Source organism: Callithrix jacchus, chromosome 5, assembly GCF_049354715.1.
Source record: "Callithrix jacchus isolate 240 chromosome 5, calJac240_pri, whole genome shotgun sequence".
Lineage (NCBI taxonomy): Eukaryota > Metazoa > Chordata > Mammalia > Primates > Cebidae > Callithrix > Callithrix jacchus.
The window spans coordinates 147,956,940-147,982,006 of record NC_133506.1 but is presented as its reverse complement, the minus strand read 5'-3'; the positions used below and the strand labels follow the sequence as shown (position 1 = coordinate 147,982,006).

The 25,067-nt window shown below is 41.5% G+C and overlaps 1 protein-coding gene across 2 annotated transcripts in view; it reads right to left on the bottom strand.

The window, feature by feature from the left end:
- The window catches only part of MTUS2 (microtubule associated scaffold protein 2), a 744,933-nt gene extending 731,985 nt beyond the window's left edge, over positions 1-12,948 (bottom strand). For both annotated transcript variants that reach the window (XM_078375228.1, XM_078375229.1), the window contains exon 1: positions 12,829-12,948. The gene's annotated coding sequence lies outside the window, so the exon portion shown is untranslated. The remainder of the gene's footprint in view (positions 1-12,828) is intronic.
- Between the last annotated feature and the right edge of the window lie 12,119 nt (positions 12,949-25,067).

Here is a 25,067-nt window from a genome sequence, read left to right as displayed (position 1 = left end):
GATATTCCACAGTCCTCCTTAGCCCACTCTTTGACAACCAATAATCTACTCTGTCACTTGAATTTGCCTATTCTGAATACTTCATATAAATAGAATCATATAACATGTGGTCTTTTGTGTCTGGCTTCTTTCAATTAACAAAATGCTTTCAAAGTTCAGCTATGTTGTACCAAGAATCAGTACTTCACTGCTTTTGATGGCTGAATAACATTCTGTTGTATGAATATGCCACATCTTATTTAACTATTAATCAGATGATGAACATTTGGATTGTTTCCAGTTTGAGGCTATTATGTACACATTCATGTGCAAGCTTTTATGTGGATGTAACTTTTCAATTATCTTGAGTATATACTTAGGAATAGTTTCTGGGTCATACTGTTACTCCATGCCTATAATTTGAGTAACTATCAACTGTTTCCCAAAATGACTGTACCACTTCACAGACCCTCCTGCAAGTAGCAGGGTCCCAACATTTCCATGTCTTCACACTTAACTTTGTCTTTTTAATTTTAGCCATCTTTGTAGATGTGTAGTGATATCTTATTGTGATTTTAATTTGCACTTCCCTAATGACTAACGCGGACTCCCTTTCCATATGCTTATTGGCTGCTTGTATATCTTCTTTGGAAACACGTCAACTCAAACCCTTTGACCAATTTTTAATGGGGTTATTTGTCCTTATCACCCCAAAAAAAGTTATACCATTGAGTATAACCGTCTTTAACATATTCTGGATACAAGATCCTTTTAGATATATAATTAGCAAAAATTTAATCTCATTCTTTGGGTTGCCTTTTCTCTTTTCTTGATGATATCCTCTGAAGGAAACAATTTATAATTTTTATGAAGACTAATCTATATACTCGTCACTCCTGCTTTGGGTGTCACATATAAGAAAATAGTGCCTAAACCAAGATCATGAAGATATATTTTTTTCTGAGGCTTGCTGTTTTATATTTTAAAGTCAATAATCCATTTTGAGTTGCTTTTGTATATGGTATAAAATAGGATATAACTTCATTCTTTTACCTAAAGGTATCCATTTATTCCAGCACCGTTTATTTAAAAGATCATTCTTTCTTCCTTGCATTATCTTGTCACCCTTTTGAAAACCAATTAATCATAAATGCAAGGGTTTGCTTCTGGGCCTTATAGATCAATCTTATACCATTGATCTATAATGATATAATTTGCCTACACCACACTGTCTTCATTACCTTAACTTTGTGTTAAGTTTTGAACTCGGGACATATGATTTCCTCAACTTTGTTCTGCTTTTCAGGATTGCACTGACTATTCTGGGTCCCTTGCATTTCCATATCAATTTTAGGATCAGCTTTTCAATTTATTAGGGGGAAGAGGCCTCTGTGTTTTTGATAGAGATTACATTAAATCTACAGATCAATTTAGGAAATGTTGTCACCTTAACAACATTAAGTCTTCCAGTCCATGAACACAGGATGTCTTTCCATTTATGTACATTATCTTTAATTCCTTTTAACAATGTTTTGCAGTTTTTAGTGTACAAGTCCTCAACATCTTTTGTTAATTTTATTCCTAAATATCTACTTCTGTTTTGTAACCATTTGCTATTATAAATGGAAATTTTCATGTTGTTAATTTTAAGTGCATATAAATACCATTGATTTTTATTAATCTTATATATGGCCACCTTACTGAACTTGTTTTTTAGTGCTCACAGTCTGTGTATAGAACACCTAGAATTTTCTACATACAAGATCATGTCATCTGCAAAGAGATCATTTTACTTCTTCCTTTCCAATCTGGATGACTTTTCTTTTTCTTGCCTCATTGCCTTGGCTAGAACATTCAGTATTATGTTGAATAAATGTGAAAAGAGTAGACACCCTTGCCTGCTTCTTATTTTAGAAGAAAAAGAATCTTTCACAAGTATGATGTTAGCTGTGAGTTTTTCATAGATTCCCTTCATGAGGTCAAGGAAGTTTCCTTCAATTCCTAGTTTTGTTTCTTTATCATGAAGTGCTGTTGGAAATTGTCAAGTGTTTTTTTTTTTTTTCTGTTTCTACTAAAATGATTATGGGGTGTTTCTGTATTTTATTCTCTTAATATGATATAATAAATTGATTGATTTTCAGATGTTAAGCCAACCTTGCCTTCCTCAGATAAATCCCACTTACTCATGGCATACAATCCTTTTTATATGTTGCAGATTTTTGTATCTATATTCATAAAGAATAACAGCCTATGTTTTTCTTGTGATGTCTTTGGCTTTTGTATCAAACTACTACTGGCCTCAAAGAATAAGCCAAAAATGTTCCCTCCTCGTCTATCTTCTTGAAAAAAATTAGGCAAAACTGCTGTAATTTCTTTAAACATTTGGTAGAATTTACCAGTGAAGCCATCCCAGACTGGGCTTTTCTTCGTGAAAAAATGTTCAATTACTAACTCAATCTTCTTTCTTATTACAGGTCACTTCAGATCTGCTCTTTCTTCTTGAGTCAGTTTGGTGTAGTATATGTCTTCCTGGAAATTTACCCATTTCATTTAGGTTATATAGTTTATTGAAATAAGTTTACTCATAATGTTCTTATTTTATTTCTCTAAAGTGGTAGTGATTCTCCTTCTTTATTCTGATTTTAATCATTGAGTCTTCTCTCTTTTTCTATTAAAGGTTTCTCGATTTTGTTGATCTTTTCAAAAGACAATTTTTTGTTTTTATTAATTTTTTCTATTGTTTTTCTATTCTCTAATTTACTTCTGTTCTTGTTCTTACTATATTTAGTTTATATTCTGTTTACTTATTATTTATATTTGTTACATATTATATATTTATATTTGTCTATAATATATAATTTATATTATATATATTTATATTTATATATTTACTTAGTTTGCTCTTCTTTCTTTACATTATTAAGGTGAAAAGTTAGGTTGTTGGTTTGAGATCTTTTTTTTGTTAATATAGTCATTAACGGCTTAAAAAAATCCCTGTAACACCTGTAATCCCAGCAGTTTGGGAGGCCGAGGCAGGTGGATCACGAGGTCAAGAGATCGAGACCATACTGGTCAACATGATGAAACCCCGTCTCTACTAAAAATACAAAACAATTAGCTGGGCATGGTGGCACACACCTGTAGTCCCAGCTACTTGGGAGGCTGAGGCAGGAGAATTGCTTGAACCCAGGAGGCGGAGGTTGCGGTGAGTCGAGATCGCGCCATTGCACTCCAGCCTGGGTAACAAGAGCGAAACTCCGTCTCAAAAAAAAAAAAAAATCCCTGTAAATACTGATTTAGTTGCCTCTCAGAAGTTTCAGTATGTTCTGTTTTTGTTTTCATTCATCTCAAACTATTTTCTAACTTGCTCTGTGATTTCTTCTTTAACCCACTAGGAGTGTTTAAATTTCCACATTTTCTGTGTTTCTGAAATTTCCTTCTACTTTTGATTTCTAACATCATTCCACTGTGGTCAGAGAACATATTCTGTATTATTTCACTCTTTTAACTTCATTGAAACTTGTTCTGTGACCTATTACATAGTCTATTTTAAAGAATTTTCTATGGGCATTTAAGAACAATGTACATTCTGTTACCATCGGGTGGTCTTTAGGTGTCTATTAATCCCAGTTGGTTTATACAGTCCTTTTATTTCCTTGCTGATCTTCAGCAAGAAAATAAGATCTTCTCAGTTTCAACCCATTATTGAAAATGAGGTACTGAGGCCGGACACAGTGGCTCATACCTGTAATCCCAGCACTTTAGGAGGCTGAGGCAGGCAGATCGCCTGAGTTCAGGAGTTTGAGACAAGCCTGACCAACACAGTGAAACCCTGTCTCTACCAAAATATATCTAAATTAGCCAGGCACGGTAGCATGCACCTGTAGTCTCAGCTACTTGGGAGGCTGAGGCAGGAGAATTGCTTGAACACAGGAGGCAGAGATTACAGTGAACTGAGATGGCACCACTGTACTCCGGCCTGAGCAACAGAGTGAGATTCTGTCTCCAAAATAAAAAGAAAATGAGATACTGAAACATCCAAATATTATTGTTGAATTTTCTATTTCTTTTTTCAATTCTATTAGTTTCTGCTTCACATATTTAGGGGATCTACTCTTAAATACACATATGTTCATATTTGACTTCCTGATGAATTGATCCCTTTAACAACATGTAATGAACTTCTTTGTCTTCTGTAATAACTTTTGACTAACAATCTATTTCACTTCATCTCAGTATACCCATTCCAGCTCTCCTTTTATTGCTATTTTCGTGTTATATCTTATTCCATTATTTTACTTTCAAAGTATTTGTGTCTTCATATATAAAGTGAGTCTGGTGAATGGCATATAGTTGAGTCATGTTTATTTCATATTTATTTAATTCATTCTACCAATCTATGCCTTTTGACCAGTGTTTAGTTCATTTAATGTAGTAACTCGAAATGGCAGGATTTACATCTGCCATTTTGCTATTTATTGTCTGCTATGTTTTATGTCTTTTTGTTTCTCTATTACTGCACTCTTTTGTGTTAAATGGATATTTTTCAGCATATTCTCATTCCCTGTTTCTTTTATTATAAATTTTTTAGTTATTTTATTCGTGGTTTGCACTCTTTTATATTTACCTATATAATTACCTTTACTGCTACTTTTTATTTTTTCCTGTGGATTTGTGTTACTGACTCATGTTCTTCAGTTACTAATTGAAAGACTCTAATATTTCTTGTAGGGTAGTCTGCTGGTGGCAAATACTCTGCTTTTGTTTTTCTGATACATCTTAATTTTTCATTCTTTTTTTGAATAACAGTTTTGCTGGATATAGAATTTTTGACTGGCAGACAAATTTTTGCCTTTCAGCATTTTGAATACATCATTCCACTATCTTCTAGCCACCAAAGTTTCTGATAAATCAACTGTTAATCTTACTGAAGATCCCTCTACATGATTATTTACTTCTCTCTTGCTACTTGAGTTTTTTTCCATTATTTCCTCAAGTAGTCTTTCTGTCCCCTATTCCTCATTCCTCTCCTTTTGAGACTTCAATCATACATATGTTGGTATTCATAATGGTACCCTATATCTGATGTTCTATTCATTTTTCTTCATTCTTTTGACTTTCTGTTCCTCATAGTATATAATTTCAATTGATTTAAAGTTTACTAATTCTTGCTTCTGCTAATTCAAATCTGTGGATGAGCCTCTCTAGTAAATTTTTTTCAATTCAATCGTACTTTTCAATTCCATAATTTCTATTTTATTCCTTTTTTAATAATTTCCCATTTTTAAATTGATATTCTCTATTTGATGAGACATCACATGTTAATTCTTCAGACAAGGTTTCCTTTAGCTATTTGAACACATTTATAACAGCTAATTTTAAATGTTTGTCTAATAAGTCCAGTATCTGTACTTTCTCAGGGATATGTTTTATTGTTTTTCCTGTTATGGCCCAAATGTTAGTGTGTGTGGAAATTTTATGTTGAAAACTGGATTTTTTTAAATGTGGTAACTCTAGAAATAAGATTCCACCCCACATAAAGTTTTGTTGTTATACTTGTTATTGTTTCTATTGCTGTTTGTCTAGTTCCCAAACCAATTATGTAAAGTCTACTTTCTTTATCATGTGCAGCTGCTGAAGTCTAGCTTCAGCGATCAGCTGATGATGAGATAGATTTATTTAAATGTCTTGAACCAATATATATAACAGCCTTTGCTGAGGGGTTCTGTGTGTTGCAGAGTGGGGTACATGCTTTCAACACTCCAGCAGATAGTTTACAACTCTTAGACTCCTCTTCCTACTTTACTTACGGAAGCCTTATTGTTAGCCTGAGATGACATATTAGGGCCTTAAGTATTTCCTGGACATATGTACGTGGGCCTTCTAGATTCCAAAGACTATGTCAAAGCTTTTTAAAGCCCCCACAGATATCTCCTTTTCCAATTTTTCCTTTTAAGTTTTTTGGTTAATCCCAAGTGGTATCACTGCCTGAGGCATCTGAGATATGAAATAATTACTGCTGATTGTTTTCCACAAATGCCCCATGGCTCTGCAAAACTAGCTTTCAGGATGGAGTTTTTTTTAGGAAGCTTCTAGACCAATCATATAGTTACAATTTTCTGAGACTGTGGATCTTGGAGGGCTTCAAATCTGTTTTGTTCCTTTCAGTGGCTTCTAGGCTGTTCATTTTGAAGGCTACCATGGAGGTGGGGAGGAAGGAATGGGAACAAGGTAAGTTTAAATATCACAAAGTTGACTGTTCTGAGATTCAGTCCTTTTTCTTGAATAAATAGTCCTCAGATTGTAGTAAACCCTTGGTTAATTTCCACCATTCTAAAATGGCTTATTTTGATATTTTTGCCAGTGCTGTCAATGTTGTTGTGCATGAGAGACTTTTCAGAATGTCCTTACTCCAATAATTCAGATGTGCTTCCAAGATAAATAATACATTAATGCAATATTTTTTTAAATCAAAATTAATGTAAAAAATCCATGATGAACAAAATTTTGAAACTTTAAATACAGATAGGATCTGTAACAGTGCTGTTCCAAACCAAACTGGAGCCTGACACAAAAGGAAAAATCGGTAATACTGATCCCGTTTTCCTTTAAACTTTTGATATTTTGTTCACTACGGATTTTTTGTGTTAATTTTGATATTTTAAACTGCATAAATTTTTATTTGTATTACTGAGTGTTTTGGTGTCCCTCAAATTCTGTGCCTGAGGCAAGTGCTCAACTTGCCTCTCTCTAGTGCTGATCCTGGAGAAATGTGGTTGCAGGCTACATTTCTTCTTTCATTATTATTCTCTAAACTGATATTAATGCTAACTCACATTTACATTTTATCCAGTATCTTGGGCTATTATCAAAATTAAAATCCTAAAACCTAGCATAAAAAATTCAGTATAAAGTTTGGGGGTAGAGGACAATGCAGTTATATTGAAATAACTTCAAAATCTGCTAGTAGTGGCAAATTAGCTCAGTCAATGTAAAACTAATTACTAGCTGCCAGTTAAACTGATACAATGTGGATCTTTTTTTAAAAACAAAAAAAGAATACTTGCTAGAGTCTTCCGAAAATTAAATGTAATGTTTGGCATGTTCACTGTAGAAACTTCCAAAGATATCATGTAACGCTAATAGAAAATGCATCAGGCTTAGAAACATCCATTTCAACCAAAATTACTCTGCTACATGATTTCAGTTCTCAAATTAACTTCTCCCGAAGTAAACCAATAGTAATACAAGAATTAGAAGCAAAAAATGTGTTTGGCTTAATATATGGCAACATTTGCAACCTGAGAACACAATTATTTGTGTGTAGAAAAATACTGCCTGTCTTGAGAAGCTATTTGGAATGAGTAATGTCAAACAGCTTAGGACAAAGATAATTAATTCTGGATGATTTGAGATTACTTCTCCCATATTTACAGAAATAGTGTTCATACTGTTTTTACATTAGTACTTTACAGTAGCAACCTGAGGAAGTGTGGAAAATAAACTTCTCTATTAAGTGTTTATTATTTGCTTCTGCTGTTTTATTATCATTTATTATAATCCATGGCTCTATATTCCATGCTTTTTCCATTGTACTTTTAGGAAAAAGCACTTAAAATCACCGTAGCAATATTAGCCTGTTTCTGGACAAATGTACTTGCATTATTACTGTCTTCATAGATGCTAATGCACTATGTTGGCTTTTCATTTCTCCAAACTGAGTCAGACTTTCTAAAGTCAGTATCAGTCAGTCATCAATACTGGTTTGGCCCTAATCACATACACTGCTGACTTAACTAGAATGACTGTGTGTACACTCTGTTTTGTTTTTCTATGGGAACTGAACCTACTGGTTCAATGCATCTAAGGTAAACAGAGTAAAAAGACTAATAAGGAGAGGACCTCAGAGATCATACAGCCCATCCTCTCTGGGACAAGGGAGGTACATTTGCTTGAAAGACAGTAGTCTTATGTTTTAAATCTCTTAACAGATAAAATGTCTCCTCCTCTTCTATCTAGTCTAACTGATAATAAAATATAAAATAGAAATAAGAGAACAGGCCAGGCACCGTGGCTCACACCTGTAATCCCAGCACTTCAGGAGGCCAAGGCGGGTGGATCACCTGAGATCAGGAGTTCAAGACCAGCCTAACCAACATGGAGAAAACCCATCTCTACTAAAAATAAAAAATTAGCTGGGCATGGTGGTGCATGCCTATAATCCCAGCTACTTGGGAGGCTGAGGCAGGAGAATCGCTTGAACCCAGGAGGCAGAGGTTGTGGTGAGCCGAGATCGTGCCACTGCACTCCAGCCTGGGCAACAAGAGGGAAACTCCATCTTAAAAAATAAGAAACCAAAGTAATCATTTTTATTTTATCTATTCATTCATCTAATCATTCATTTTAAATTAAAAACCATTTATTTTTATTGATTTATTTACTTATTTAGCAGATAATATGACCATCTATCTAGAAAATCCAAGAAAAATAACAAGGTTATAATCACTAAGAGTTTGAAAAGTGCCTGGTTACATTACATTTTAGAATAGCTTCCTATGTATCAATTATTAGTTACATATAATACAATCAACATGTAGAATATATACAAACAACTGGAAGATGGCCCATTTACAAAAGCTAAAGAACAGTATCAAATACCCAGGAATGACCTTAAGTCCCTCATTTTCCAAACATAATAGGGCACGTGAGAGAAGCTTGCAAAGTAAGAGACAGCATGAAGTCAGGACAGGCACAGAGAGGAGTCTGAAACATCAGACTCCTATAAATGCCACTTCCCTAATGCCAGCTGCATATGCTCACTCAAGCTGCTGTGCTGCTCTCTACCCACTAGCAAACAATCCAAGGAACTTCTATATGAGAAATTTCTGCTTTGGTTGTTGAGGGTTTAAAATGGTTATAAGCTAACAGCTTAAAAAAGGAAACAGCTATCCCATCCTGGTTCCATATCCCTGTCCCCATGAGTACAGGAAGCCTGTAACTAAAAACCAGCAGTCAGCCCCTGGCTGCTGCTCCCCAATGGCTTCTTCACCTTCTCCACTGAGAAATCCATGACAGCCTGTTGACAGGTCCATGGTGTGTGTGTTTGGGGCGGAGAGGGTGGGGCGCAGTTCTGGTTAGCAGACATAGGACAGCCATGTGGGCATGCAGAGGCTGAGCAATTTCCCCTCCTCAAACCCTAACCAACCCCAGTTGCCTTTAAGTCAGGGGTTCTCTCTGGCTCAGGTGCACTCAGAAAGTTGCTCTAGGTTCTTGACATTCCTCAAGCAAGAGCATTCCTCAAGCATACCACTGTCCACATCTTTTACACATCACACTTCTGTTTGTTTCTAGGGTGACTGAAGGGATTCCAGGCTGAAGTGAACTTGTCCCCAGCCCCTTTCCTATGACAAGCCAGTGGGAGTCATCACTGAAGACACATACTCTCCCTTCCTACTCCTGTTCAGGTATGGTCTAGGCTGGATTCCGATGACCTGGAAGGCCCTCAGCTCCAAGCCATTACACCACTAAGGCCCTAAGAACACCACCAGTGCTCATGGGCAGCCTCAGGTGGCTGGAGTCGGGGATGGGGCCACTGTTGTGCGAAAAAGCTGGCCATGAGCATGAGATTCCCCCACTGCAGCCTGCAGCTGCCTCCCTGTGCTCCCCATAAATGCCAGATGCACTCCGGTCAGGTGGCTCACTCTTCCATCTCCTTTACGGTTCTGCTCAACATCTCCTCTCAGTGAGGCATTCCCTGACCACCCTACTTGAAATAGCAATTCCCCGCCTCTCACTCCTCCTCCATCTCTGATTTATTTTCTCCATAGCACTATCCATACCTGATATATTAAGTACTTTACTTAATCTCATCTGATTCATTCCATTACATTTTACGTTCCTCAAGGAACAGTTTTTATCTGCTGCTCCATACGTAATAAATAGGACACTGCCTGACCTGTGGAGACACTCAAACTTTTTTGTTGGATGGTGGCTTAAAAAAAAAAGCTGGACACTGGTTAAAGGCAGTAAAGACAGATTTTACCCAGTACTACTGCAGTGAGAAAGAGAGACTTCAGTGTAGAACTGAGATCAACCCCGATTCAGGTAGAGGTGACGGGGTGTTTTAAAGGGAGAATGAGGAAGTAGGGAAGGGAAATGAGAATGTGTGTCAGCTCAAGCAGGGTCAAGGATATAGAACATTCCAGCAAGCAGGCAAGGGGGCTTGCCAATGAGATTACGCCATCTGTGACTGGGAAATGCACTTGTCCAAGTTAGGCTCCTACCCCCCTACAGAGACTAGGGGACAGAGCCCTATCCTTCCTGATAGTTTCATTTCAAAGGAATGGCTCATAGACACTGAGGAAGACACTTCAGGTGGCAGGAGATACACATTACATCTCAAAGCACAGAGAAAGAATTACAGGTTTTTAATAAATAATCTAACAAAAGGAAAGTCAGGGGCCTATTATCATTTGCACAAGTTAGAACAAAAGATAAATTCTTTGGGGCAGCCTTGAGCTTTTCTAGGTAGGAATGCAAGTGAGGTTGGGTCATCCCAGGAACATGGTCTTAGGGTGCTAGACACCACATTATATGGTTTGGCTGTCCCCCACACAAATGTCACCATGAATTGTAGTCCCCATAATCCCCATGTGTCATGAGAGGAACGAGGTGGGAGGTAATTTAATCATGGAGGCAATTACCCTCATGCTGCTCTAAGTTCTTATGAAATCTGATGATTTTATATGGTGTTTTTCCCCCTTTTGCTCATTCTTCTCTCTCCTGCTGCCACAGGAAGAAGGACGTGTTTGCTTCTCCTTCCTCCCCAGCCATGCTGAACTATAAGTCAATTAAACCACTTTCCTTTATAAATTACCCAGTCTTGGGTATGTCTTTATTAGCAGGGTGAGAACAGGCTAATACACAATGCTAGGGTGTTTTCAAATCCCTTGGAGGGTGGAAGCACAGATAAAATTGTTTTTGTTGAAAGCAGCAGTTCTTACAGGCCAAGACCGAGGCCTAGTTGAGAAGAGGGCTCAGGGGAGCCTGACTAAAGTTTGGTCAAAAAGAGAGTCTCTATGGATGGGTGGGTAGATGGTATACAGACGATGGATGGATGGATGGATAGACGAGGTGGGAAGGGTCAAGAATATAAGATCGAAAGGCATCCAAATTCACACAGGAAGTAGAAATCACTTCAGAGCAAAAGGGAAACTCCTTGACTCTTTTCAACAACTCATTTCAAACATGTGTGTGGTGGATATTATAAGCCTCCCACTCGCTCATAAAAACTGCTAATGGGAACAAGCTGATATTCATCTAGTCCTTCCAAACCTGCATTTGTTTCCTGTAGGATATTTTCCAGGACTGAGTTTGTTTGCTCACTGTTGAAAATTCGTATTAGAGACCAATCCTAAGAAGCTTACAGAAGGATCTCCTATGGAGCTGATGCGATCTGTTCCAATTAACATTTTATTAATGAAGCATCTTTCAGTAGTTTTTTTTTTCTTCCTTTCCCCGTGGCATCTTGCCTCTGAGAAGAGGAAGAGCTTTAACCCACTTTCCTCCCTTCCCCACCCCATTTCCATTCTTCTCCATCTCCAGTTCACACACTGAACCAAAACAGTCCCACGCATGTGAGATCACGAGGCAAAAAGCTGGTTCTCCAGGTAAGTGCCTGATTTCAGTGGCTCCACACAGCCCTAGGTTATAGCAGTTTGCAGTCTCTCAGCAAGTCAACTATGATATTGTCTAGACTTTTTTTTAATCTTTTCGGACAACAAAAATTAAACGAAGAATAGGCAACTTTATAATTTAATATTTGAACATAAGTTAGAGACGGACAAATTCAGGGTTTGTGGAACCTTGGGTTTACATAATTGGGGGAGTGGGAGAGCAGAAAGAGTACTCTTCCAGACGTGGAGAAATAGGAATGCTTTTACACTGTTGGTGGGAGTGTAAATTAGTCCAACTATTGCAGAAGGCAGTGTGGCGATTCCTCAAGGATCTAGAACTAGAAATACCATTTGACCCAGCAATCCCATTACTGGGTATATACTCAAAGGATTATAAGTCATTCTCCTATAAAGACAAATGCACATGTATGTTTATTGTGGCACTGTTTACAATAGCAAAGACTTGGAACCAACCCAAATGCCCAGCAAGGATAGACTGGATAAAGAAAATGTGGCACATATACACCATGGAATACTATGCAGCCATAAAAATGGTGAGTTCATGTCCTTTGCAGGGACAGGGATGAATCTGGAAAGCATCATTCTCAGCAAACTGACACAAGAACAGAAAACCAAATACCACATGTTCTCACTCATAAGTGGCTACTGAACAATGAGAACTCATGGACACAGGGAAAGGAACATCACACACTGGGGTCTCTAGTGAGTTGGTGGGCTAGGAGAGGGACAGCAGGGGGTTGGGAGGTTGGAGAGGGGTAACGTCAGGAGAAATACCTAATGTAGGTGACAGGGGGATGGAGGCAGCAAACCACCATGGCATGTGTATACCTATGTAACAATCCTGCAAGATCTGCACATGTACCCCAGAACTTAAAGTAAAAGAAATAAAAAAAAGAGTACTCTCCCTATTAAAAAAAAAGAATCCAAAAGTACAAATACAAACTCAGGGATGACCACATGAACACACTGCCAGCGCCCCTCCCAGAGGGCTCCAAAGAAGCCTGAGGCTTAGGTTCATTAGCTCCCCAGTCGATCTGCCTCTGCTAGAAGACAGAAAGGACTAGAGAGGTTTCTGCCACAGCATTCAAGTCTCCAGAAAATCGCCAAGCCTAACAGTCTTCTATTACATCAATCCCGGAGACACTATTCTTACCTCTCTTTCGCAAACCACCATCCCTGCTGTTCCCTCTAATTTGGCAACAGCAATTCATTATAAAAGTACGTATGCCGGCGTGGGTTTGGGCATCCTCCCGGATTTTGGCTTTAACAGTCTAGTTCCGTGTCAATTATATAATAGCCAAAACAGGGAGTTTAATGGAGTACCAAAAGCACAGTCATAGTTCTTACATAAGCCTTCATAAACCATCCATAAGATCTGCTCTGAGATTTGGATATTTGGGATTACATAAGGTAGACAGGAAACATTGACTCAGAGGTCAGGTTTCTTTCTGACTTTAAAAAATAATAAAAGCCTTTTTGCATTTAATGTACTCGTTTATAGTGCTACAATAAGCTTCTAATTTGATAGGGAAAATAATCTTTCCTATGACTTACTTTATCATGTAAACATAAAGGAATATCCTGACACTACTACTCAACTTTCATTGGTACTTCTGCAAATGAAATGTATCACTTAGGATTCCCATAAGTATTCTACGTGGAATTATGGGTCCATGATAAACATCAACTACTCTTTGCAGGAAAAACAATCAAGAGGAAGCTTTTAGACAAAGCAGAAAAGTCTGCATGTTGTAATTCTTCGACGTCTCCTTTCCAATTCCATTTTTTCCTTCCCATGTTCCTAACAACATATTTTTGACTTACCTTAAACCACTGTAGCAACATCTAGCCTACAAAGTGACAAAACAATGCTGTGCAATGGTTCTCTGCCCTGGCTACATGTTAGAATCACCAGGAAAGCTTTTTAACATTATAGATGTCAAGGCATCACCCCAAACCAATTAGAACAGAATAATGGGTGGAGGAGGACCAAGGGGTGTTCCCAGCTATCAGTATAGCTGATGGTTTTTACTTTTGCCTATTTTAGTGGGGGGAAAAATAGCCATAATTGAGTACAAGTGAGTACTTGTTTTACGGGGTGGGGAACGGGAAGGGAAAAAGAGACAGATGCTTTAATAACTGGCAACTCATAACTACTAAGTTTCCATCAGAGACTAAAAATCATTCAATAGTTTGAAAACTAAAAAGGATATATGTGGGATATTTTTATCAATAAGAATTCTCACCAATTCATAATACACTTCACAAAACCAACTTTTAATGCCTTACAATTCTACCTAATGACTTTTTTTTAAAGGGTCCTATATTATCTTAAAAGGGTATCTCAAGCTAAGACCACCGCTCATCACCAAGTAAACTTAAAGCATGACACTCTTCTTGGATGCTCTGGTAATCACACATAACTTTGCCAATGAGCAAATATTTTTTTAAGCACTTATATAACACAGAGTACAGGCGCCTTTGGTATCCTGCCAAGAGTACTTCTTTCCGTGTTTGTATTTAAAATAGAATAGTAGTAACATCACTTGTGTGCCTGTTAATTCCTTCTGTGCACAGGCTCAAAATGAAAAAAAAAAAAAAAATGGATGTAGCAAGCCGCTTCGCTGCTTTACCATTATAAAGCTTGAAGAAAATAACACACTCATACTAAATTAAGATCGAAGACACAGACCAAATTATCCAAAGCTGGGGGTGGGTAAAGGAGAACTCGCTTTAACTAACCTACCACCGCGTCTAAAGCAGGGGGTGTTGAACCTGGCAGCAAGCGAAGGTGCCAAAAGAGCTGCACTCCCCCAGCCAGAGCAGGTGATGTGGGCAGGAAGCGTCGGCGCTCTGGAGACAAGAAGCCGAACCAGCTGCGCGCCGCCCAACTCCGCGCACCTGTCTCCGGCGGCTCCACAGGGCGGGCAGCAGAGCCAGGCGACCCCGCCGGACCGCGCAGCCGAGGATTCGCTCACCTGGATCGTAAAGAGCCAAGAAATGTAACATCCAAGAGGCCACCACTGCCCTCACGGAGACTCTCATCCAGGTTCCGCCACGCTTCCTCCTCCTCTCCAGCGCCAGTTTTCTATTGACCGACTGGTCTGGACTCAGCTAAGCGGTCAAGGGTTTCCGCAGAAGGGGGCAGACAAACTTGCCCGCAGAGCCGGCGGCGGCGGCGCAGGTGGAACGCGAGGGGCGCCCCCGCACCTGGAGCCGCCGACGCTCGCTGTCACCTCCGCCCGCCCACGCCCGCGCCGCGGCTGCGCCCCGCTCTGCGCCCCCGCACTCACCTCGGCGCAGGCACCGCCCAGGCCGCCGCCCCCGCTCGAGCGCCGGGCGCAGCCGAGGACCAGAGCCGCCCGCACGACGCCCGGGCGCTCCCGTCTCCGCCGCGGCCGCGGCTGCTCCTCCGGCCGCCTCGCCCGGACAAAGGAGAAGCCGCGGGGCCGGCGGCCGCCCAGCCCGAGCTTCGCCCCGCGAGGTGCTGTCCGCGGTGACAGCGGCCGGGCGGCTAGCGGGCCTGAGCGGGAGGCGGCGCGGGGCGTCTGATGCGCGCACCCCCTCCCGGCCGCGGGGAGACGCACACGCCGAGACCCGGGCGCCTCCTCCCGGCCCGCGCTCCGCGCCCCGCGTCGCAGCCCCGCGCCGGGAGCCGCAGCGCCCTCTGCCGACCGCCCCTGCGCCGGCTTCCGCGTGCGCACCTGTCCGTCCCAGCCCCAGCTCCAGCCCCAGCCCCAGCCCCAGCCCCCAGCCCCCAGCCCCAGCCCCAGCCCCAGCCCCCAGCCCCCAGCCCCCAGCCCCCAGCCCCCAGCCTCCGCAGGTGCCCGAGCGTAGGGAAACCTCGGGAGAAGGAAGGAGTAAGACTGAGCTGACGGCTCCAGGGCAGGCCTCCAGGAATGGGTTCTGCTGTTTTCCACTTAGAAGGAGGCGCTTCGAATTAGGGGCTGCAGGAGGCATTGGGGTTCAGCATCGGGAAGAACTTTGGTGGACGCTAGGGTGCCTGATTCACAGTAGTCCAAAGCCAGTCTCTGAAAAGATTTGCGCAAAAGGCAGGCGTTTCTTTCTAAAATCAGGCTTATTTCTGTTTAATGAACTCCAAATGTACCTCCCCACTGTCCGAGGGGTTCCACCGAGCCTCGACCGCAAATAAGGTAAATAGATCAATTAATGATTTTTCAAAGGCCTTTTTCCAGTGCTACCTGAAATGCTCAGGCTCCCCTACACCGTGCACCTGGAATGTTTGAAAAGGCAAGCGAAATCAGAGGACTTTTGCAGACTCTGATTGAAATAGCAATGGAATAAAGATTTACCATTATAAAGATGAAACGATGTTGCTGGTTTTGCACTATTTAGGTTGGCTTTTTTTGTTTTTAGGGGATATCTTTTTCCAAACCACTGTGTTAAGCAATACTTTACGCCAGTTAATTTTTTTTTAACTAACTGGACTATTTGGTGAAGGAAAATCATGAAATGGCACTTTTTTTTTTTCACACTGCTGTCTTTCAAAATTATTCCATCAGATCTCCCTTCTCCCTTGGAAGAATCTAGGGCAAATTTCATAGCTTTTCCTGTCACTTTCAGGTGTTCATAAACAGTAGGATTTGCTGATATTAAAAAGTCCAGTCCAAAACCATCATTCTCAGCAAACTAACACAAGCACAGAAAACCAAATACCGCATGTTCTCACTCATAGGTGGGAGTTGAATAATGAGAACACATGGACACAGGAAGGAGAACATCACAAACCCAAGCCAGGCAGGGGGAGAGGATGGTGGGGGAGGAATAGCATTAGGAGAAATACCTAATGTAGATGACGGGTTGATGGGTGCAGCAAACCATCATGGCACATGTATACCTGTGTAACAAACCTACACGCCTGCACTTGTATCCCAGAACTTAAAGTATAATTTTTTTTTAAAGTCCACTCTAATCCAAATCAAAGCTCTAATCGCAATCCATTCAACCCTTCCCCACTCGCCTCTAACCACCCACCAGACCCCAACTTGACCCAAACTCAGAAGCCTGCATGGAGAAGGGAAACAACCTTTGCATCCTGCTTCTGTGTCCTCCCCAGCTAGCTCTGTAAAGACTGATTCCACCACCAGGTGTGGTGGCTCATGCCTGTAATCCCAGCACTTTGGGAGGCTCAGGTGGGTGGCTTACCTGATGTCAGGAGTTTGAGACCAGCCCGGCCAACGCGGTGAAACCCTGTCTCTACTAAAAATACAAAAATTAGCTGGGTGTGGTGGCGTGCACCTGTAATTCCAGCTACTCGGGAGAATCTCGAACCCGGAAGGCAGAAGTTGCAATGAGCCGAGATCAGGCTACTGCACCCCAACCTGGGTCAACCAGAGCAAGCCGAGCCTGGGCGACAGAGCAAGGCTCTGTCAAAAAAAAAGACTGGTTCCTGAAGTTGGGCAGGGTGGGGTTCTGACCCTGCAGCTTCAGCCTCAGCTTCACTGGTGGTCTACTTCATGCAGGCCCTGCAGATCAGTCCCAGCTACTTTCCACCATGTGTGTGCTGGCCCATGGACACCAACTGGTATTTGGCCCATCAAACTGTAGAAATGCAGGCTGCCATCACTGTAGCACTGTCTTCTTATTCTCTGGTCACAGGCAGCTCTAACCAGCCTCTTCCCTTGAAGCTTCTCAGGCAGCCATCTCTGGATTCATGCATGTCCCCACACTCCAGGTGACACATGCAGGCTCTCCGAGTAGTCCTCTGGAAGCATGCCTTTTTTTGCATGAAGTAGGTGGGTCTTCCTTCTTCTCCCTGTCAGAACCATGTCATTCTCACCACCAACCTTCTCCCTTGATTTCTCTCTCCTTTCCTTCAATTTGGTCTGAAGGTGGCAGAAGCCTTACTTAGCAAATCCTACAAAGATGGTCCAAAAAATTCTATTTATGTGTGGGGACACCTGTCTGTGTGGTGGCATAGAGGTGAGCCCCTGAGCTCTTGGGAGCATGAGGAACTGACAGCCTGCAACTGTTACACATTTGGATCCTCCACAGAACTCACACCAAGGTCTCACATTCCCCAGCTGTTTCCAGCTCACTGAGCATGGTGAGGGCACTAGAGCTATACCCTTTCTGCCTCTAATTGGTGGCCTTTGCCCAGGAATTTCTATCAATCACCCTACCAGCCTTTCTCAGAATGTGCTGCAGTCTGGAGCTCTTCCTACCCAATCTTCTTCCTTTCCCTCTCTCCATTCACAGGTGTCAGACCTGCATTGCAGTCAGAAGGCACCTGCATCCCAGACTCCTTCTCCCTCCTGCACTATCCTGCACAGGTGTTTTCTTTAAAATATTTTGGCACATCTAATCATATCTTGGCATCTGCTTCTCAGAGGTCCCAAACTGACATAGTCATCTATTGGCCCACGAGCAACTATCCCAAGATAAGTCTTATTTTAACATTTGGTTATGCTGTATTTAGAAACTGTGAAAAGAACAATGGCAAAATCATGGAACCAACTTGAGTGTCAATCAACAGTTGACTGGATCAAGAAGATGCAGTCCATATCTTAATACATCATTATGCAGCCTTAAAAAAGAATGAAATCATGTCCTTTGCAGTGACTTGGGATGGAACTGGAGGCCATTCTCCTAAGTGAAGTAATTCAGAAACAGAAAACCAAATACCATGCATTCTCACTTATAGGTGGGAGCTAAACAATGAGTACACATGGACATAAAGATGGAAATAATAGACACTGGGGACTCCAAAAGAGGGAAGGGTGGGCAGGGGCAAAAGTTGAAAAATTACAACTTTTTCACCTTTTTCACTGGGGTTCAGTGTTCACTGTTTGGGTAATGGGTACACTAGAAGCCCAATCTCCGGTATGCTTATGTAACAAACAAGTGCATGTACCCACCAAATCTAAAATTTGCCTGATTCACAGTAGTCCAAAGCCAGTCTCTGAAAAGATTTGCGCAAAAGGCAGGCGTTTCTTTCTAAAATCAGGCTTATTTCTGTTTAATGAACTCCAAATGTACCTCCCCACTGTCCGAGGGGTTCCACCGAGCCTCGACCGCAAATAAGGTAAATAGATCAATTAATGATTTTTCAAAGGCCTTTTTCCAGTGCTACCTGAAATGCTCAGGCTCCCCTACACCGTGCACCTGGAATGTTTGAAAAGGCAAGCGAAATCAGAGGACTTTTGCAGACTCTGATTGAAATAGCAATGGAATAAAGATTTACCATTATAAAGATGAAACGATGTTGCTGGTTTTGCACTATTTAGGTTGGCTTTTTTTGTTTTTAGGGGATATCTTTTTCCAAACCACTGTGTTAAGCAATACTTTACGCCAGTTAATTTTTTTTTAACTAACTGGACTATTTGGTGAAGGAAAATCATGAAATGGCACTTTTTTTTTTTCACACTGCTGTCTTTCAAAATTATTCCATCAGATCTCCCTTCTCCCTTGGAAGAATCTAGGGCAAATTTCATAGCTTTTCCTGTCACTTTCAGGTGTTCATAAACAGTAGGATTTGCTGATATTAAAAAGTCCAGTCCAAAACCATCATTCTCAGCAAACTAACACAAGCACAGAAAACCAAATACCGCATGTTCTCACTCATAGGTGGGAGTTGAATAATGAGAACACATGGACACAGGAAGGAGAACATCACAAACCCAAGCCAGGCAGGGGGAGAGGATGGTGGGGGAGGAATAGCATTAGGAGAAATACCTAATGTAGATGACGGGTTGATGGGTGCAGCAAACCATCATGGCACATGTATACCTGTGTAACAAACCTACACGCCTGCACTTGTATCCCAGAACTTAAAGTATAATTTTTTTTTAAAGTCCACTCTAATCCAAATCAAAGCTCTAATCGCAATCCATTCAACCCTTCCCCACTCGCCTCTAACCACCCACCAGACCCCAACTTGACCCAAACTCAGAAGCCTGCATGGAGAAGGGAAACAACCTTTGCATCCTGCTTCTGTGTCCTCCCCAGCTAGCTCTGTAAAGACTGATTCCACCACCAGGTGTGGTGGCTCATGCCTGTAATCCCAGCACTTTGGGAGGCTCAGGTGGGTGGCTTACCTGATGTCAGGAGTTTGAGACCAGCCCGGCCAACGCGGTGAAACCCTGTCTCTACTAAAAATACAAAAATTAGCTGGGTGTGGTGGCGTGCACCTGTAATTCCAGCTACTCGGGAGAATCTCGAACCCGGAAGGCAGAAGTTGCAATGAGCCGAGATCAGGCTACTGCACCCCAACCTGGGTCAACCAGAGCAAGCCGAGCCTGGGCGACAGAGCAAGGCTCTGTCAAAAAAAAAGACTGGTTCCTGAAGTTGGGCAGGGTGGGGTTCTGACCCTGCAGCTTCAGCCTCAGCTTCACTGGTGGTCTACTTCATGCAGGCCCTGCAGATCAGTCCCAGCTACTTTCCACCATGTGTGTGCTGGCCCATGGACACCAACTGGTATTTGGCCCATCAAACTGTAGAAATGCAGGCTGCCATCACTGTAGCACTGTCTTCTTATTCTCTGGTCACAGGCAGCTCTAACCAGCCTCTTCCCTTGAAGCTTCTCAGGCAGCCATCTCTGGATTCATGCATGTCCCCACACTCCAGGTGACACATGCAGGCTCTCCGAGTAGTCCTCTGGAAGCATGCCTTTTTTTGCATGAAGTAGGTGGGTCTTCCTTCTTCTCCCTGTCAGAACCATGTCATTCTCACCACCAACCTTCTCCCTTGATTTCTCTCTCCTTTCCTTCAATTTGGTCTGAAGGTGGCAGAAGCCTTACTTAGCAAATCCTACAAAGATGGTCCAAAAAATTCTATTTATGTGTGGGGACACCTGTCTGTGTGGTGGCATAGAGGTGAGCCCCTGAGCTCTTGGGAGCATGAGGAACTGACAGCCTGCAACTGTTACACATTTGGATCCTCCACAGAACTCACACCAAGGTCTCACATTCCCCAGCTGTTTCCAGCTCACTGAGCATGGTGAGGGCACTAGAGCTATACCCTTTCTGCCTCTAATTGGTGGCCTTTGCCCAGGAATTTCTATCAATCACCCTACCAGCCTTTCTCAGAATGTGCTGCAGTCTGGAGCTCTTCCTACCCAATCTTCTTCCTTTCCCTCTCTCCATTCACAGGTGTCAGACCTGCATTGCAGTCAGAAGGCACCTGCATCCCAGACTCCTTCTCCCTCCTGCACTATCCTGCACAGGTGTTTTCTTTAAAATATTTTGGCACATCTAATCATATCTTGGCATCTGCTTCTCAGAGGTCCCAAACTGACATAGTCATCTATTGGCCCACGAGCAACTATCCCAAGATAAGTCTTATTTTAACATTTGGTTATGCTGTATTTAGAAACTGTGAAAAGAACAATGGCAAAATCATGGAACCAACTTGAGTGTCAATCAACAGTTGACTGGATCAAGAAGATGCAGTCCATATCTTAATACATCATTATGCAGCCTTAAAAAAGAATGAAATCATGTCCTTTGCAGTGACTTGGGATGGAACTGGAGGCCATTCTCCTAAGTGAAGTAATTCAGAAACAGAAAACCAAATACCATGCATTCTCACTTATAGGTGGGAGCTAAACAATGAGTACACATGGACATAAAGATGGAAATAATAGACACTGGGGACTCCAAAAGAGGGAAGGGTGGGCAGGGGCAAAAGTTGAAAAATTACAACTTTTTCACCTTTTTCACTGGGGTTCAGTGTTCACTGTTTGGGTAATGGGTACACTAGAAGCCCAATCTCCGGTATGCTTATGTAACAAACAAGTGCATGTACCCACCAAATCTAAAATAAGGGTTTTTTTGTTTGTTTGTTTTTGAGACGGAGTTTCACTCTGGTGCCTAGTCTGGAGTGCAGTGGCATGATCTCGGCTCACTGCAAACTCTGCTCCCAGGTTCAAGTGATTCTCCTGTCTCAGCCTCCCGGGTAGCTGGGATTATAGATGCATGCCACTATGCCAAGCTACTTTTTGAATTTTTAGTAGAGATGGGGTTTCCCCGTGTTGGCAAGGCTGGTCTCAAACTCCTGCCCTCAGGTGATCCGCCCACTTCGGCTTTCCAAAGTGCTGGGATTACAGGCATGAGCCACTGTGCCTAGCCAAATTAAATTTAAAAAAGAAAAAAGCTGTGAAAGGAAGAGAAGAATGTTCTTTTGAATTAAAAAAAAAATGTGATTGGCAAGTATCTTACATTCCTTCCCACAGCAGAAACTGATAAAATGACTTGGACACAGATATTTTATTTTTATTTATTTATTTTGAGGTGGAGTCTTGCTCCGTCTCCAGGCTGGAGTGCAATGGCACGATCTCGGCTCACTGCAACCTCTGCCTCCTGGGTTCAAGTGATTCTCCTGCCTCAGTCTCACAGGTAGTTGTGATTACAGGTGCTCACCACCATGTTAATTTTTGTATTTTTAGTAGATGGAGTTTCACCGTGTTGGCCACACTGGTCTCAAACTCCTGACCTCATGATCCGCCCACCTCAGCCTCCCAAAGTGCTGGGATTACAGGAGTGAGCCACCATGCCCAGCCATATCATTTATTTTTTAAGATAATCTCAGGAACCAGGAGTGATGAGATTGAGATGTTAAGACGGAGAAGTATGAAAGGCAACTTAAAAGTATATTCTCAAGGCCACTGTTATGTAACAGGCACACAAGGACACAATGAATACCACTTGGACTCTGAGGAGCTTATTATGGTCATTTCAAAAACACAGGGCTGAGCGTTTACCTTCTGGCTCCTGTTCTTCATTGATTGAAATTGCCTTTGGAGGTTTAACTCCCAAGGGCACCTAGTGCTTTAGAAAAGACCCTAGGCAGAGAATCAGAGTGACCCATAGCTGCATCCTTGAGATAGGACCTTGTCAACTCACAGGAAACACCCATCAGAACTATGGCTGAGATGTGCAGGGAAGCATAAGTGTCTGCTCGAGACTTTTCTCTTTTTCCTTACCAGACTGAGGAGCATGTGGGGAGAACAGAGGCATCTGCCTTGTGAAATTCCAAAGTGCCAAAATGCCAGTGGGAAAAGCCTGAGGAAGAAAGAATAGAGTGACGTTTGCGAGTCATGAATGACACTTGGGCAGCAGATTGGCTTACCAAAGAGCAGACTAGGTATTAGGGGTCAGGGCCTGTGGGAAGGGATGGGAGTCAGGATTGGACAGAGAGAGAGATTGAACCACGATTCAAGTCCGACAAAGCTGCAATCCTAACCACAAGGAGCCCTGGAGCACATACAGTGGTGTGCTGGGCCTGCTCCGCCCAGCTCCTGAACATCATTTGTTAAATTTTTGTGAATCAGTTGCTAAACAGCCATTATTATGGGTTAAATTATATTAACCTACAATTATGTATATTTATTGAAAACAAAGTTAATACTCAAAACTCATTCTCCCCTAATTACTACATGAGCAGTAAAGTACACTGTTGAGATTTTTTTGTTTTTGTTTTTTTTTAATGGAGACTGGGTCTTGCTGTATTGCCCAGGCTGCTCTCAAACTCCTGGCGTCAAGCAATCCTCTCACCTGTGCCTCCCAAAGTGCTGGGATTACAGGTGTGAGCCACCACCCCCAGCCACTGTTGAGTTTATTTACCACTGTTACAGCTGTGTGATGGAAATATTATGTGATAGTGTACCATTTTGCATCTATTCCCAACTCTGCATTCAGTGATATTGCTTTGGTAGCTTGAAATCATCCATGGAGGGTGTATTTTCACCACAGAAATTAGCAAATACTACACATCAGGATGTTTTCCTTAAAGGAGCCGGTCTTAAACATTTACATTCACACTGCTGCATGTAGGACCCATTCAGAGTTGTCCCAGAGTGGGCTAATGGTTAAGGTCTCTAAGTCCTTACCAGATCCACCATTGGCTATGGACTCTGCAGGGAAGATGTATTCTTGGGTGAGGGGGCTCTCTGCAGGTGAGGTAAACACAAGGATTAGATGGCCCAAGACAATCTGCTCACAGCATTGCCAAGAACTGAGGTGAGTCCTTCCTTGAAGGGACAGTTCTGTATCCTCCACAACTAGCATGACGTTGTTGATATATATCGTCACTGCAGTGCTCTCTTTATAGTATTTTCTTACTCATTTTAAATACCAGCTACTTCTGTAGTTATAGCCATTTTTTTCTAATATTGTTTATATGTGATTTTTTCTTACTATTTGTTTTCATAATTCATTAAACCTAAAGTTTGTCTCCTTTTTGTCTTTTTAAAGAACCAGTTTTTGACTTTGTTGACCTTATTGTATTTTATTTACAAGTTCACCAATTTCTATTCTTTTTTTTGTTGTTGAGACGGAGTTTTGCTCTTATTACCTGGGCTGGAGTGCAATGGCGCAATCTCGGCTCACCACAACCTCCGCCTCCTGGGTTCAGGCAATTCTCCTGCCTCAGCCTCCTGAGTAGCTGGGATTACAGGCACGTGCCACCATGCCCAGCTAATTTTTTGTATTTTTAGTAGAGACGGGGTTTCACCATGTTGACCAGGGTGGTCTCAATCTCTTGACCTCGTGATCCACCCGCCTCGGCCTCCCAAAGTACTAATTTCTATTCTGATTTTTATTATTTCCTTTATTCTGTGTTCTTCGGGCTTATTCTATTCTTTTTCTCACTTTCAAGTTGAAACTTTAGCTCATTAATTTTCAGTCTTTTTTGCACATACATATTTTCTACACAGTTGTAGCTGCAATACTTTCAATACAATTAAATTAGAAAGTTCTTAATTTCCATTATGATTTCTTCTTTGACCCATGAATCATTTCAGAAGTGTGTTTTTAATTTCTAAATGCATGAGGCTGTTTTAGATATCTTTTTGCTACTGATTTTTAATTTAATTTAATCGTGGCCAGAAAACATGGTCTGTTTGATACAGATTCTTCAAAATAGATATAGACTTGCTTTGTGGCCTACTCATAAATACTCCATGTTCTTGAGAAGAATGTGTATCTTCTATTTAGGTGCAGAGGTCTACATTGGACTTTACAGATTGAGCTTTTTAATATTTTCGTCCAAATATTCTATCTTTTCTAAGAGTTTGTCTCCATGAGCTATCAATTCCTGAGAGTATTACAATCCCCCATTGTGGTGCTGAATTTGTTAATTTCTCTTTGCAATTCTGTGAGCTGCTGCTTTGCACATGTATTGAAGCTATGTTACCAGAGGCAAATAAGTTTTGAAATGTTGCATATTCTTGGTAAAATATATTTTATCATTATGTAGTGACTCCTTAAAACTGTTTACCTTAAAATATATCTTATTCTGCTATAAGTGTTGCTACAGAAGCTTCCTTTTGGTTAATAAGAGACTCGTATTTTTTTTCCATCATTGTACCTTTCTGTGCTTTCTTAGTTCCTCATAACCTTGCAATATCTGGTTATTTTTATGCAATACAACATT